This window comes from Chionomys nivalis, chromosome 1 (genome assembly GCF_950005125.1).
Source record: "Chionomys nivalis chromosome 1, mChiNiv1.1, whole genome shotgun sequence".
NCBI lineage: Eukaryota > Metazoa > Chordata > Mammalia > Rodentia > Cricetidae > Chionomys > Chionomys nivalis.
This window is the reverse complement of record NC_080086.1, coordinates 126,299,487-126,313,140: the sequence shown is the minus strand read 5'-3', so window position 1 is coordinate 126,313,140 and position 13,654 is coordinate 126,299,487. Positions and strand designations below refer to the sequence as shown.

Below are 13,654 nucleotides of genomic sequence, written 5' to 3'. Positions count from 1 at the left end.
TCGGAGGGCATGTAGTAAATGCTGAGATTCACCTTGAGGTTATTTCTAGCAGCCCTTATATACTCAACTCCAAAAAGGAGGGGGAAAAGCAAAAGGCTTCTTTACCATGACACAAGAAACAAACAAACCAACCTTCTTAATACCCAAACCACAGCCTAGGTCACACACACACACACACACACACACACACACACACACGTACACCCTAGGTCAAAACAATCTGTTAGTAGCCACACCTTAAGTCGAACCTTGAAGGAGCGAGAATAGGTCTGTCTGAACTCTCTGACCTTTAGTCAAGGTGGACAGGAAAGCACAGTCCTTAGCAAGGTTCCTCCGCCTGTGGCCTGGGGTTTTTTGTTTGTTTGTTTGTTTGCTGGTTTGTTTGCATTTGACCTTATTTTGTATTCTGTGACTCTTGCTTTTTTCTCTCTACTTGTTCCAAGTGAAGAATAGAACCAGACCTCAGTAGAATCTGACATTCCAGTTGCCAGTGAGGTCATTTGAGGTCATCCAGGCCAGTCTCTGCAGACAAAGAAATGGAGGTCTGAGTAGAGGCCCCACATCACCTCTCACTTTAGTGACATGACAGAAACCACAGCCCTGGTCTCCCAACAGGCTGGGGCAATAGCTGGCATTCGAAACTTCTTTGGAATGTGTTTCCATTTATTTCCCCACCCCTCTTTTCAGGTCCCAGAGAAAGGGAACAACCTTCCTGTGGTTGTTGGCAGTTGGTGTCTGAAACCTAGGCCCTAAGTTTCCCAGAGCCTCCTTCTAACAGTAAACAGAACACTTACTATACTTTGCACAATGTCAGCAGTCATTAAGGAAGTTGGTGCTTTGCCAGGTGTTGGTGGTGTTACACACAGCGGAGCCTGAAGTGAAGACCGGCCTCTGAGATCATTAAGAGCCAACCTTTACTGCAACAGAATGATCCAACCTAATAGTTCTCAAGCATTGGCTCACCAGCGGTTGGGACAGGTACACATACCTGTAATTCCAGTTGAAGCTGAGGCAGGAGGGCTGTAAACTGGAGGCTAGTCTGTACTACAGAGCAAGTTCAGGGCCATTATGAACCGCACATAGAGACTCTATAAACAAAAAAGACACATAAAAACAAAAGAAAAGATACTAAAAGCAAAACATGTCATCCCTAAATGGCGGTTAAAGAAAACATGAAAAATCACCAAGACAGGCTCCATAGAGACCAACTGGAAAGTAGGCCCAAGTCTTAGTAGTTTTCCCTAAGGTTCCAAGAAAGACCACAAACTGAACCCACCCAGGAACAGCCCACCCAAAGGAAGTTCCTAAGGTTCCAATAGGATCACCTGACGTCCCTTAGCCCAGCAAACCCACACCCCTTCACCAAGACACTCCTAGATAGATGTCAGCCAATCAGGGGTTCTGAACCTTAGAAATCACTCACCCCAATCTCTATTATAAAAGAAAAAAACAACCTCATCCCAAATGAGCTCAAAGCTCTCTGATTGTGCCAATGCCTTAGACACATGGAGAGTCCAAGTTTTGTAACCGCCCAGCGGGTCAGTTATTCTCGGGTTGTAACCCGCCTGGCAGGTCAGTTATTCCAGGGTCCCGAAGAGGCACTATCTGAAAAGACATGGGCAGGAAAGAGGAAGGAGGCCAAGCAAGAAAGATCTGTTGTCAAAGCCTCACTTTATTGGCGAAATGGTTGTGGCTTATATAGCCCTTGAATGAGGAATTTGGGTTGGGATGGGGGGCAGGGGCATGGTGAGGGCAGGAAGGGATCTTGCAGCAATGGTCACGAGTTGACGCTTGGTCACGAGTCGGTCACGAGGTCACGAGTTGTTGGTCAGGAGGTCACAAGTCGACACACCTAGTGTACTCCATGCAAGCGGAATCGTTCCTTTTGTGATTCCAACCACAAACAGTTCTCTAGATAGTTGGAATGCGGGGCAGGTTCCGCTAACAGATAACTCTCAAGATAGTTGGGTGTGGGGTGGGCTCTGCCAACAAACAGTTCTCAATACAGTTGGGGTGTGGGGCTCTCCACAAACATCCCCAGGACAAAAGTCCCTGCTATAATCCTTGGGGAAATGGCTCCTGACAAAGTTTGAACCTGAACAAGAATAAAAACTCTTCCCTTTCAAGTACAGGCCTCGGTCTCCTGGCTGGTTTTTGGAGGACTCCATGGTCTGAGCATTAGATGAGCTTGATAGCATCTGATTCTGTTTTTAATTTATGGAGAACTTTGGTCCAGTGTAATACAAGGTACTTAGTGACCTTTTATTCCCCCAACCATCTCCCTTGGATGAGAAATCCCCAGTACAGGAATCCATAGTTAGGGAGAATGCACACAGAGACCACTCAGAAACTATATTAATTACAACCCTGTTCAGCCAACAACTCTGGCATATTTCTAGCTAGCTCTTATATCTTAAATTAACAGGGCTCGTGGTTTGCTACCTCTTACTTCTTGGGCAGCTACATGGCATCTTTTTATTCTGCCTACTCTCTCTATATCTCTATTCAGATTTCCTACCTGGCTTTACTCTACTAAGCCATTGGCCAAAACAGCTTCTTTAATAACCAATGGTAATAAATCATATTCATAGCACACAGAGAGAATCCGACATCAGGAGAATATACGGAGAACTCAGTGAGGAATATGGAATATCTTCGGGCCTTCTCACCTTGAGCTTGGAAATGACTAAACGAGTCCATTACCACATTGGAGAGTGAGGTGTACAGGGCTGGAGGTAGAGCTCCAGGAGGACGAGAGGGAGAGGCGATGCCTCATTGAGTTTATGGGTGGCTGCCCAGTACAAAGATAATGGGAGGTATCAGGGTACCCAGTTATTGTACACTGCTGTCTTGACAATCAAAGAAACTGTAGGATGCGTAAAGGAAGATAAGGGTGAGGAGAAAGAGTCCTAGAGGGAACTCAGAGGCGCTAGTAACCTGGCTCCTGACCAGCCTTGCCCCCTGGTCACTTCCCAGCAGTCTCACCTGCCCCTGAGGTGCTGTCCTGGTCTCTGTGTTTCCCAGAGAAGCTATATTTTCCATGTAGGTCATTCCATAACAAGGCTGAGTCATTTATTTGTGGAAGGATGTGGTACAGGTCCTTGGAGAGAGAAGACAGCTCGACCTCAGACAGAAATATGTCCTCTGAAATTTGAGTTGCCTTCTGCTAATTCCCCTGGAGACTGGTGTCAGGTAACTGAGGACAAGATCATAAACACAGTCCCTTCTGTCCCATCCACCGTGTGGCAGTGTCTGAATGATGTCTTTCCTGGGGTTTAGATGTTAAAGGTTTGTATAGGAACCTTGATGGTCAAGAATATTTCCATTGGGTAGTCTCCAAAGCAGCTTCTCCTCCCTGGGTAACCTTAGTGCTTCAATGAACGACGACACATTCACAGAGGAGACTGATCAACAGAATGGGTGTGGTGAAGGGGTCTCAGAACACAGATGGGGAACCTGCACCAACAGAGGCCCTTACTGATCCGAGAGTTCTGCCCACAAGGCCAGAGTGGCCTGAGTTGACTCATCCTCACCACAGCTGGGGGAAGATGTAGAAACAGGCGAAGTCCTAAACTATTGGGTACTCCAGGTAACATGACTGTAGTCCTAAACTATTGGGTACTCCAGGTAACGTGACGTCACTGTAGTCCTAAACTATCGGGTACTCCAGGTAACGTAACGTCACTGTAGTCCTAAACTATCGGGTACTCCAGGTAACGTGACGTCACTGTAGTCCTAAACTATCGGGTACTCCAGGTAACGTGACGTCACTGTAGTCCTAAACTATCGGGTACTCCAGGTAACGTGACGTCACTGTAGTCCTAAACTATCGGGTACTCCAGGTAACGTGACTGTAGTAGCTGCTCCAAGCGAACCAGGAGCCCATCCTCTATGTCCATCTCCCACACATGTAGCGCCCTAAGGGTAGCAGGAAGGTCTGTAATATAAAAGAGAGATGTTCTCTATCCCTGCAGCATGGAAGTTTTAAATTAGACACCCACAGGCATTATAAAAAATGCAAACGAGGGGGCTGGAGAGATGGCTCAGAGGTTAAGAGCATTGCCTGCTCTTCCAAAGGTCCTGAGTTCAATTCCCAGCAACCACATGGTGGCTCACAACCATCTGTAATGGGGTCTGGTGCCCTCTTCTGGTCTTCAGGCATACACACAGACAGAATATTGTATACATAATAAATAAATAAATAAATATTTTTTTAAAAATGCAAACGGATTGTGTCAAAAAGTTGAAGAAAGCCCTTTGTGGGGACAATCCACAGAATCCTCCAGTCCTGAGGTTGGAGACCTCAAAGGGAAAGGGCAGTCCAAAAGGACAGGCATGGATATGAGACCCTCAGTAGCTCTAGATAGTCACAGAGGGAGACTTACCAGGCTTCCTATCCCCATAACACACACACACACACACACACACACACAATTATTACTAAAGACTGGTGATGGAGTGGCAAAATGGTTACCTAAGGTGTGTTTGTGTCTGTGTGTCTTTCTGTGTATGGGGGGGGATACTAGAGACTGAACCCCAAGGTTTTTGCATGCCAGGCATTCTGCCACAAAGCTACATCCCCAACCCCCAATACCATACAAAATAAAAATTTAAGAAATAACTGTAAGTTGAAGGCTTTTGTGTGTGTTTGCTTTTTCACTCTCCACGCTGGTGCACAACAGGTGTGCCAGGCTCTGGTCTGCAGTAGGATCCAGTGGCTGATTTGGACAGAATCCTATCCCTTCCCTAGGACACCCCTTCACATCTGATATCAATGCCGTTACTCTTCCATCCAGGAGCCTGTAGGGTGAGAACAGGAGACAGAGGTTGGGCAGGGAGTTTATGGCACGTGCCTCCACAATAGCGGGGTGACTTTTGTCCTTAGCTAGAGGAATGCCAAATGTCACAAGAATTGGAGTTGAGGAGGTAGGGGGGCACTCCAGTTTCTAGTTTGGTTTCTTCTTTTACACAGCTCCCTGGAAGCTGTTCTTGAAGCTGTGACCAGAACTCCAGCCCAGGCACCACCATCCCTTTGATCAACAGCTTTGGGATGGATCTTGGGGCTTTCATGGTGCGAATGGGTTACATCTATTATCATTTTAGTAAGGATATAATTGATTTGGGGGCCTGTGTAGTCAACTGCTGTCTTGATTTGTCTCCTCTCATTTACAGTTGATCTATACTCAGATGGTCACCTATAATCTAATGCCTTACAACTGGTTCCCTTTTGTAGAGGCCCAAAAATGTAAGCCTGTTTCCACCTTGACCAAAGGTCAGAGATTTGGAACTCACCTCTATTCCTTCAAGGTTATTGTCTGTTTCTACCTCAAACAAAGATCCCACCTAGATTTAGATCAGAGAGTTCTGCTCTCTCAAAGTGATTGTCAACAAGTGTGGCTAATATCCAGACCTTGTATTTCAGGAACAGAGAAGTAGATATGTTTCTACCTCAAACAAAAGTCTAAGGATCCTAAATTCCTACTCCAACCAGGGGATGGTTTGCCTACAGAATGATTTGGTCTAGGGTGTGTGACTTGTTTTGTTCTAGCAACAGAATGTTTAACTAAGAACGTAGCCCACAATCTTCAATTGGTATGTTCATTTCCTTCTATCATGTTAATGAAGTTTTTTATCTTACTCCTACTCTTTGGGGTTGGGGTATTTTAAGCAAATGGAAATTAAATGCAGGCAATTTCAGTATTCTCAGGAGCTCCCTCCCGTACGATCCTATGTTTTCTGTTTTATTATTTTCACTCTCATCTTCTTTGTCTTCTTTATTAATTTTCTAATTCCCATGCCCCTATCCTGGTAAATGGTATTTTTGTTAAAACTGATCTCCAACACCTTTTATTGCTCCAAAACCTAAAAGCCAAAAAGGATGGAGACTATAAACCCCAATTTCAGTCGACCTCCTAAATGATTTAGAATCTCAGCTCTTGATAGGGTAGTGGGTTTTACAGTTATAGATTGGGACTAGTAAGAGTCTTGGAGGCCATTGTGAACAGACCTCTACTTCATGGTCGCCTTTGGACCCCACCAACCATTCCCATAGCAACCCCGGGAAGGGAACTCTCTCAGCTGTCCCTCCTCAAGGTTTAAAATATCACACGAAACCAGGCAATGGTGGCACACACCTTTAATCCCAGCAGCCAGGACTGTTACACAGAGAAACCCTGTCTCAACAACACAAAACAAAAATAAAAATAAAATATCATATTAAGCCAGGCAGTGGTGGTGCATGCCTTTAATCCCAGCACTCAGGAGGTAACACAGAGAAACCTTGTCTCAAAAAACAAATAAAATAAAATATCACATGAAAAGGGGGCATATCAGGGTTTTGCTAAAGAAAACTGCTTCCTCCTGGACAAAAGAATGGAATTTGAGTTCAGTCTCTGGCCTTGGGTAAAGACACCACATTCTATTCTGCTCCTGAAAGACCCCCGGTATGGGGAGACTCTTATTCAAGTCTCGGGATAACAAGACCCTCCCAGTAACTCACGAGAGACCGTCCTTGCTGCAATCACAGGAGGTTTATTGACAGGTACCAGTGCTGGGGCTGAGACTCATAGCCCACACAGGGGAGGAATTCAACCTCAAGTAGCTGGGAGAAGGGGCTTTTAAGGGAAGAAACCACAACCCTGTAATCCAAAGGGGGAAAGGAGGGCATCATTGAAAATTCCAAAAATACCAGTGATAATCACAAGGGGTTAACTCCCTTGTTTCTCAAGATTATTCTCAAGATTACAATCTAACTTTATCTTCAGCTAGTTCCTGAAACACAGTCACTGAACTGGCTAATCCTAGATTTCTGATTCTTCTCTCTCTGCTTAGATTTTTGGCTCTATTTTTTCTGCTGGGGGCGGGGGGTCTGGATTTATCCAGGTCTTTCACTCCAAAGATTAGAGCATTATAAATGGTGTCCCCGTCCCAAATTAATGAAACTCAGCCTGTCAGTCACCTGACCCAAGAGATCAGCCCTTCATAATTCATAAGAGGTCAAGCTAAGAAGATGGGAGAATTAATTATCCTCCACGAAGCGGAACCAGTCCTCTGAAGCTACTGCTTAGAGAGCTAGTACGTTGGGGTACTGGTAAGCCTGCCTACATTTCTGATTTCTGACTCAAAAAGAGTAACTTTCCTTTCTTCTCATCTCTGCTCAAGCAAGCTTTCCCTGATACGTTGTATCTGTTGTGCCCAGAGTCCAGACTCCCAAAGATGACCAAGCGACCAGATTCAATACAAAAGCAAAGGGTCTTTTTAATTATGAGTCTGAACGAGGTTCTCTCATCCATATGACAGAGCAGTGGAACAGGAGAGACCCTGAGCCACACGGGGCCAGAGCAAAGGGGGATCTGGAGGACTTCAAGTTGCATAGCAACAGTCTCAGGTTTGGTGCACCTCCAGACTGGGGGAAGCTGTCCTAAGTTGATTGGTCAATTACAGCAGTGGGGAAATTGCTGCTTCTGGTGGCACTTGCTGTGGTTACTGCATTCCTCTCTAATCCAGAGCCTGCTAACCTGACAAATACCTTACCATATGGAGGATATCTGGCAGTTTCTTCCCAGTAATTAGGACAAGGTCAAGCAAGGTTGGGGGCACAGAACATCCGGCTGAGTCAGGGGCTTTCAATGTGGGAAGTCCTTCTGTATATGTACCACTTTTACTGGTTAATGAATAAAGAAGTTACTTTGGCCTGTGATAGTGCTAGGCGGGAAAATTAAACTGAATGCTGGGAGAAAAAAAAGGCAGAGTAAGGAGAAGTCATGTAGCTGCTGCAGGAGACAGATGCCGCCTGACAGAACCTTACCAGTAAGCTACAACCACATGGCAATACACAGATTAATAAAAATGGGTTAATTTAAGATAAAAGAGCTAGCCAATAAGAGCATGAGCTAATAGGTAAAGCAGTGTTGTGTGATTTTTTTTCCAGGTCTAAGCATGGTGCAGAATTGTCTGTATTCTGTCAATCATGTTTTAAATAAACGCTGATTTGCCAGGCGGGAAGTATAGGCGGGTCAACCAGACAGGAAGTAGAGGCAGGGTGATGAGAACAGGAGAATGCTAGGAAGGAGGAAGCCCATCCCCCCCCAGTCCAGCCCAGACCACCAAAGGAGCAACATGTAATCTTCCCAGCAGAGAAAGGTACTGAGCCACATGACTAACATAGATCAGAATAATGGGTTAATATAAGTCATAAGAACTAATTAGAAGCCTGAGCTGATGGGCCAATCAGCTTTATAACTTATAGAAATCTCTGTGTCATTTTCTTTAGGGCTTGCCAGCTGTGGGGTATTGGGCGGGACAGAAACCCCAACAAAACAAACAGCCTCCAACAACAGGCTTACATCTTGCTGAGTCTTTTCTAAAGCCTTTCATGACTGCCAAATTGCCAGGGGGGAGGGGAGTTACTGGGTGAGGGTCTGGGCCTTTCAGTATCCACATTTATGTAAGTCTCAGAAGCAAATGTCCCAAGCTTCATAGCAGATATCTCTTGATACTAGGGACAGAGAGTAACAACAGAAAAAGGAAAAGGTTCATAATTTTTCCCATTCAGAGTTGGGTTGTTTAAGATTTAAGCAATGGACCAAGCAGTAATGGTGCATGCCTTTAATCCCAGCACTCAGAAGGCAGATCTGTGAGTTTGAGACCAGTCTGGTCTACAGAACAAGTTCCAGGATAGCCAAGGATTCACAAATAAATCCTATCTTGAAAAAGCAGAAAACAAAACAAACAAACAAACAAAAAAGATTTAAGCAATGGGGGCAGGAGTGATGGCTCAGCAGTAAAGAAGCATTCGCTGCTTTCCTAGCATCCCAAATCCAGTCACCAGCATCCATGTCAGGTGGTTCACAACCACCACCTGTAACTCCAGCTCCAGAGGATCCAGCGCCCTCTTCTGGCCTCCACAGGCATCAATACACATGACACACCCAGAGAGAGACAGAGGCCGAGAGAGACATATTAAATACATATTAAATACCAGGATAAGTACAGATGAATTAAAGATCTTAATGTAAAAATGAAAACACAAAAACAAAAGGGGCAGAAAAGGAAGATGGCTCACAGGCTAAGAGCCCTGGGTGTTCTTCCAGAGGAACAAGGTTTGATTCCCAATACCCAGGAGGGCTCACAACTATCTGTAACTCCAGCCCCAGGGATCCAATGCCCTCTTCTGGCTTCCTTGGGCAACAGGCATGTACATAGTGTACAGACATACATGCAGGCAAAACATCCATCCACATAAAATAAAATAAGCTAGAAATAATTCTTTCAAAATTATTTTTAGAAATAAAGAAAAAATCCATAAAATGCTTTATAACACAAGAGACACAAACTCTCTCTAAATTATACCTCATAAAATTCATAACTAATAAAAGTAATAAAGCATTAACAGAGATGCCTCTATAGCAATATAAAGCCTCCTAAGCAAAATAAATGGCAGATGAAAAGCTGGGTGGAGTCACCTCAAACTGCATCAAATACAAAGAAGCTGTGCTAAAGGAATTTCTGGGGGGGGGGGGACCCAATCACCTCAGAAGGGGGAAAAAAGCAATTCATAAAAAAAAAAAAGAAAAGAAAAGAAAATGAAAATACATCCACCATTGCTCATAAGGGAATTGTAAATTTAAAGTCTGCTGAAAAACCATATATGTTTCTGAAAGGCAGAGATCCAAATGTTTAATAATAGACTCTAGAACTGAGGCTGGGGAGTGGCGCTGCTCTTAAAATGGGATGAGAATTCACAATGGTCTAGTCTCGGTGCACGGCGGCTTTTGCAATGCCTAGGAAAAGCACGTGTGATTTTCCCTTGGACCCCACAGCCATGGCTGAAAGCATTTAGTCCCAAATATAGCCACCAGAATTGTGAACTCACACGTGCCCATGTTATCCTCTGTAGCACCATTTGTGATGACAAAGACCAGAAGCCAGCCAAATGTCCTCTGGTGAGGCTGAAGAAACTATGGAGACTACACATGATGGACTGCTCTGAAGCTGATCAAAGGATTAAGCATGGGGGCTGGAAAGGTGGCTCAACAATTAAGAGCACTGACTGCTCTTCCAGAGGACGCAGGTTCCATTCCCAGCACCACATGACAGCTCCCACTGTAACTCCAGTTCCAGAGGATCTGAGTCCCTCTTCTGGCCTCCCTGGGCACCAAGCACCCAAGTGGTACACAGACATGCATGCAAGCAAATCACCCATATACATTAGTAGTAGTAGTAATAATAATAATAACAACAACAACATAGTTCCCAGGGTACACTGGTAAATGAGAAATAGATCAGAAGAATAAGTACAGCTGCAGCCTGTCTCTGTTAGGAGGGAGAGTTTTAGTTTATGTTCACAAACAATAAACAAAGGATAAGAAACAATGGACTAGAAACCATTATCTCTATGATGATGAGGAGGCCTGGGGGGAGCTGAATGGGAAGAGAGAGAGGAGAGAGAGAGAGAGAGAGAGAGAGAGAGAGAGAGAGATGAAGCTAACCCTCTCTGCTTATTTTAACACCTTCTTAGCATTTTTGCTGTCAATCACTTAGAGCTTTGAAAGGCAAACACACCTCCTCCATCAAAATCCAACTGAGACAAATGGAGCTCAGGATACATCAAGACGATTTCACAACCACGTAGGGAAGAATTTTGTCACATGACTCTAGCCATGTTAAACACCCTTGGGGGATCGAGCCTAGGGACAAAGAGAATGGCAAAAGAAATCTGAAGCTAATTACCCTGCAGGACAAATGACCCAGTTTCTTCAGCAAATAAGACATACAGAAAGGAAAAGGAAGACATTGTTTTGTGGCTTAAGAAAGATTTACGCACCAGGAGTGGTGGCACACGTCTTTAATCCCAGCACTCCAGAGGCAGAGACAAGCAGATTCCTGAGTTTGAAGTCAACCTGGTCTAAAGAGTGAGTTCCAGGACAGCCAGGGCTACACAGAGAAACAAAAACAAAAATGTAATGGCATTTCACTTTTATCTTAATAAATAAACCTTGTTTGAGGATCAGAAAGTAAAAAAGCCTCACGGGTCAGCCTTACCAAACAACAGTGGTGACACACACCTTCAATCCTAGTAACCACACTAGTTGCACAGAAACCAGGCAGTGCATGGCTTTAATCCCAGTCCTGGAGAGGGTTATAAGACGGGAGGAGACAGCTGTCAGTCACAGTCTCATTCTGAGGTTCTTGGAGGCAGGAGCCATTTCAGACTGAGGTTGAGGTTGTCAAGAGCCATTTTCCCAAAGACTATAGCAGGGACCATTGTCCTGGGGATGTTTGCAGAGAGCCCCACACCCCAGCTGTATTGAGAACTGTTTGTTGGCAGAACCCACCCCACACCCAACTATTGTTGGACTCTAGCATCCAAACACTGAGGAGGAGTCGCCCCCAGAGACCACTCTATACACCACAGCCGATGCAAAAGCATGAGGATTTTATTAATTCTGTCATGACAGGGTCCCCCAGCATTCGGGAAGCCGAGGGACCCCGAATAGATGGCACAGGCTACTTTTAAAGGGGCCACAGAAGCAAGGGGGGTTGTTCTTTGACTATTTTGATTCGCTTATTTGAAAGGGCTATTACCAATAATTGACTGGAGAGCTGTTGCCAGATCAGGTGAGGTAAGAGGTCATTTTGACCCCGTTTCCCAGGGGACCGAATCAAAACATACGTATATGGGTAATTGTTCAGGAACTGAGTACGTGCGAGTGTAGCTGTTAGGTCCTTGGTTCCCAGGGGAGGAGGGGAAGCACTATGGCACAGAGGCTGAGAGGATTCAGAGTTGTCAAAATGGCTTCAGAATTGTCTTAAAGTCTTACACTATCTTGAGAGCTATCTGTTAGCAGAACCCACCCCACATCCCAACTATCTAGAGAATTGTTTGTGGTTGGAATCACAAAAGGAATGATTTGGCTTGCATAGAGAACACTAGGTGTGTCGACTCGTGACCATTGCTGCGAGATCCCTTCCTGCCCTTGCCATGCCCCTGCCCCCATCCCAACCCAAATTCCTCATCCAGGGCTATATAAGCCACAACCATTTCCCCAATAAAGTGGGACCTTGACAACAGATCTTGCTTGGCCTCGTTCCTCTTTCCCACCCATGTCTTTTCAGATAGTGCCTCTTCAGGGACCCTGGAATAACTGACCAGCCAGGCAGGTAAGAATCAGTGGTTGATTGTTTTGCTTTTCCAGGTTAAACCCCAATTTCTTTCTCTGAGTTTTTATTAATCATGTTTCACAAAAAGAAATAAAAAGGGGGAGAAAGAAAGAAAGAGAGAGAGAGGAAGAGGGAAAGGGGAGGAGGGAGGGAGGACATACATGTAGACAAAACACCCTACTGACAAAATTAAAAAATGGATATGATTATATGATCATCTTCAGTACATAGTCCTTGCTTTCTTTCATAACCATTACTGAGAATCTTTCTCAGATATAATACTCCTCCCCAAAACCCTTGATATTGGTTAAAAAGATAAATCTCATCATAAACACACTCACAATCAATTGGAAAGTCAACCTATGGAATGAGAGAAAATATTCTAACTCATATACCTGTTAAAAGTTCAATATTGGAGCCTGAGAGATGGCTCAGGGGTTAAGAACACTGATTGTTCTTCCAGAGGTCCTGAGTTCAATTCCCAGCAACCACATGGTGGCTCACAACCATCTGTAATGAGATCTGATGCCCTCTTCTGGCCTGTGGGCATACATGCAGACAGAACACTGTAAACAAAATAAATAAATAAATCTTTAAAAAAAAAAGTTCAATATTGGAGCTTGAGAGATGGCTTAGTGGTTAAGAGCACTGACTGCTCTTCCAGAGGTCTTGAGTTCAATTCCCAGCAACCACATGATGGCTCACAACCATCTATAATGAGATCCAGGGCCCTCTTCTGGCCTGCAGGTATACATGCAGTAAGAATACTGTATAAATAATTAAGAAAAAAATTAAAAAGGTTTAATATTTATAACACATATAAAGAATTTTGACAATTAAACAACAAAGGAAAAACAGCTCCAGAACTTGGACAGTTTGCTAATGAGGACATACAAGTGGCCTAGGGGCCATGAAAAGGTGCTAACCATTACTAAGTATTGGAGAAAAGCACAGTGAGAGACTGCCGCTCCCCATCAGGGTAACCACTACCAAATAAAACCCAGAAGATAGTGCTGGTAACGATGTGGAGAAATAAGAACCTTTGATGGGAATGTAAAATGGTACAGCTGGGAATTTTTCTTTCCTTCTTCTTCTTCTTCTTCTTCTTCTTCTTCTTCTTCTTCTTCTTCTTCTTCTTCTTCTTCTTTTTGGGGGGGGCCATGCTAATCTTCTCTGTATTGTTCCAATTTTAGTATATGTGCTGCCTAAGCGAGCACAAAAGGGAAATTTGGGGGAGGGTTGAAACAGGGTTTCTCAGAAACTATGGAGCCTGTCCTGGAACTCTTGTAGACCAGGCTGGCCTCGAACTCGGAGATCTACCTGCCTCTGCCTCCCAAGTGCTGGGATTAAAGGCGTGCGCCACTACCGCACTGCCCAGCTGAAAGCAGGATTTTAAAGAGATGTTTGCACACATGTTGTTAGCAGGGTTATGCACGATATCCGAGAGATGGAAACTAACCAACTGTCCACCAACAGGTGAATAGTTTTCATA

The 13,654-nt window shown here is 44.5% G+C and overlaps 1 pseudogene; it reads right to left on the bottom strand.

Moving 5' to 3' along the window:
* Window positions 1-13,316: 13,316 nt before the first annotated feature.
* On the bottom strand, window positions 13,317-13,379 carry LOC130889586 (U6 spliceosomal RNA; annotated as a pseudogene).
* Between the last annotated feature and the right edge of the window lie 275 nt (window positions 13,380-13,654).